Source organism: Pteropus alecto, unplaced genomic scaffold (genome assembly GCF_000325575.1).
Source record: "Pteropus alecto unplaced genomic scaffold, ASM32557v1 scaffold66, whole genome shotgun sequence".
In the NCBI taxonomy this organism is placed as follows: domain Eukaryota; kingdom Metazoa; phylum Chordata; class Mammalia; order Chiroptera; family Pteropodidae; genus Pteropus; species Pteropus alecto.
The window spans coordinates 2,456,948-2,460,147 of record NW_006438869.1 but is presented as its reverse complement, the minus strand read 5'-3'; the positions used below and the strand labels follow the sequence as shown (position 1 = coordinate 2,460,147).

Here is a 3,200-nt window from a genome sequence, read left to right as displayed (position 1 = left end):
TCCTTACCACCTAGATGGCATCCCTCATCCTACGGAGAAGTGGGGTCTGCGTGCCCTCCCCCTGAATCTGGGGGCTCTTATAATGACAGTGCAGAATGACACTGAGATCTCAGGATGGGGATGTTCATACTTGAAACCGAGTCACCGGGCTGTGAGGAAGGCCACGAAGCCCCTAGAGATGCTCAGACGAAGCGGCCAATGTGTAGAGGAGCCGCGTGCCCCAGCCTCCTCCCAGGACTGAGCCGCATGCCCCAGTTCAGCACCAAATTGCCAGCCACCGAGGAGGTAGCCCTTCGGTCCCCATTAAAGCCACCCATACAAGGTCATGAGAAGAGAGGCAAGCCAGCCCTGCTGAGCCCCGGTCAAAGTGAAGGTACACAAACAAAATTAATAACTTCGGGGGAGGTTCAGAAAAAGCTACTCTATTAAACTCTCTTTCGAATGCTGATTTGCTAGGCAGCAACAGGTATCTGTGCCATAAGGTTTACAGAAATAATGTGTGGGTGTCAGTACGTGCTTGTGTGTGCGTGTGTGTAGACAGACAGACAGACAGACATATATACATGAAATTTTTCTTTTCTTGAGGGTTATGAGAGTTCCTGTTTGTTATCATATGGGGAACAGAGAACAAACCATAAATGGCTTTAAAAACATTAGAATGTGGGAAAGCTTTTCTCCATTTCCATCACCGATTTCAAATTCCCCAAGCTTTCTTTCCACTTTTTACTCAGAGTTCACTGAATCTTAGAAATGGTTTATATTCCAAGACTATTACGCTGATCAAAAATTTTAATCTGTTCCTTTTTTCTGGCTGGAACCATGGATGGTGCAGAAGAGGAGGAGGAGGTTCCTGCTGTGCCAGAAACCCTCAAGAAAAAGTGGAGGAATTTCGCAGAGCTGAAGATCAAACGCCTGAGAAAAATAGTGTGTCCCAGAGATGTTTCTGAAAGGCAAAGAGGAAGCTTCTCTACGAAAAAGCTAAGCGCTATCACAAGGAGCATGGGCAGGTGTACAGACCTGAGACTCGAATGTCTAAGATGGCAAAAAAAAGCCAGCAACTTCCGTGTACCTGTGGAACCCAAACTGTCATGTGTCATCAGGGTCAGAGGCATAGGTGGTGTGAGCCCAAAGGTCCAAAGGTGCTGCATCTGCGTTACCTTCACCAGATCTTCGACGGGATCTTGCTAAGCTCGGCAAGGCCCCTGTTAACATGCTGAGGACAACGGAACCATGGGTCGTGTGGGACACCCAAACCTGAGGTCAGTGCATGACCTACAAGTGTGGTTATGGCAAAATCAACAGAACAAATTGTCCCGAGAGGTAACTCATGGATGGAGCGATCTCTCGGTAAACATGGCATCGTCTGCGTGGAGGATCTGACTCATGAGAGCTATACTGTTGGAAAAACACTCCAAAGAATTAAGCAACGTCCTGCAGCCCTTCGCGTTATCTTCTCCTTGAGGGAGAATGAAGAAAAAGACCACCGATTGTGGGGAAGGTGCAGACCCCTGACACAGGGAAGACCGGGTCAACAGGCTTGCTAGAAGGAGGGACTAAGGCAGCTACCGTGGTTATTTCTGTTACCTTATCAACAAACAGCGACTTCTTTCAAACTGGAAAATAATTTAATTTGCTCTAAAATTTCAACAGCTCATACACAGTAAGGATGAAATAAAGACCCAACATCAGACTGATCTGAACCGTAATTCCAGTTCTCCCATACACTAGCCGTGTAAAATCGCAAATGAATTAGTATCTCCAACTCTCACTTCATTCATTTATAAATGGACAGAAAGACTAAATGAGATAACATGCCAGAGACTTAAATCGAACTTATCAGCTGGTAGCCACAATTATGTTGGGAGGATTATCCACTACTCTATATTATCTGCATGCTTTAATTACTAATATGTTAACGAAATAAATTGGCAAATAAAAATTGAATTGAGAATACATAAATCTTATATGAGTGAGAGAGGAGGAAGCATATAACACTTTAATATAAAAGAATGTCATCCATCGACTCATACTTAACTAAATACTGGGACAGACAGGATGAGACAGACGATCACAAAACTGCTATAAGCAACAGTCTCTCCATCTCTTCCTCAATATGGGAACTTCTCCCACAGCCTTGACTAAAATCTCAGGTAGGAGCCTCAAGACACTTCAGAGGCCACCGGTAGTTAGTGGAGGAAATTCACTCCCAGTAACTCCTCCATGAATGTAAATCAATGAACTCAAAGGTTCGTAGAAGCCTGACTTAGAAGAAATGGCACCATTCGTCTTCTCAAAACCAGGTTCCTAACGCATCGCTTAAAACGCATTCTTATGTCTTTAAAACATGACTGTTTTTCAGAAGGAAACATCACACAAAGTCACCTTAGAAAATGCAGAAGATTAATTTCATTTCTCATGAAACGAGTGCTTACTTCTAAACTTGGGATTTCATCCTCACTTTCTAAAAATGCTGGGTCCAGGGAGGATAGACTAGAAGCACTTAATTAAAACAAAGTAGAAAAGCAGAGGCATTGTCCCTGTGTGCACCTTACTGTTTACCCTACAGGGACTCTGACTTTTATTCCGCTTCGGCTTGGTTTCTTAATGTCATTTGCCTCCTCGTAAGAGAAATGAAATATTTCTACAGATGAGTAAGCTCTTCAAATGTTCCAGGGTCTTCATTAGCATTTAACTCCTTGGTTCTCGATGTGCCAGGGCCACAGCGAGGTCGCTGCCCTGTGTGATACTTCTTCCAGGATGCAGCACTCCAGGGAGAAAGGGGAGAAAGTGTTTGAGTGTCTCTCCTTTGGTGGCTACTGAAAGTCACTCAGTGTCACAGGATAGCCGTTTATGTGACTGCGTGTGCAGTGGGGAGGGTACAGGAGGATGGGAGCAGCACCGGGCTGGAGAAACACAGTGAAAGAGGAAGAAAGTCGGGGGGAAGGCTACTGCTTCCACACATTAGCTTGGCTGTGGACACTAGCGCCACTTTGCTGTAAGAGCGACTGCAGCTTCTTTCTCTTAGAAGACCTTAGATCAGAAGACGAAAATCAGATGCGGGACTGATTCTCTTCACAGTCGTCGCTGTTATGTTACTCTCTGTCTCCCGATCTATCTAATAAATGCTCACTGTAAAAACAGTAGAACATGCATATTTAAAAGAGTATGAGATCCTCCCCTAAAGAGATATGTGCTGCTTT

General features: G+C 44.6%; 1 pseudogene; it reads left to right on the top strand.

The window, feature by feature from the left end:
- Positions 1-819: 819 nt before the first annotated feature.
- Positions 820-1,557, top strand: LOC102888669 (annotated as a pseudogene).
- The last annotated feature ends 1,643 nt before the right edge of the window (positions 1,558-3,200 follow it).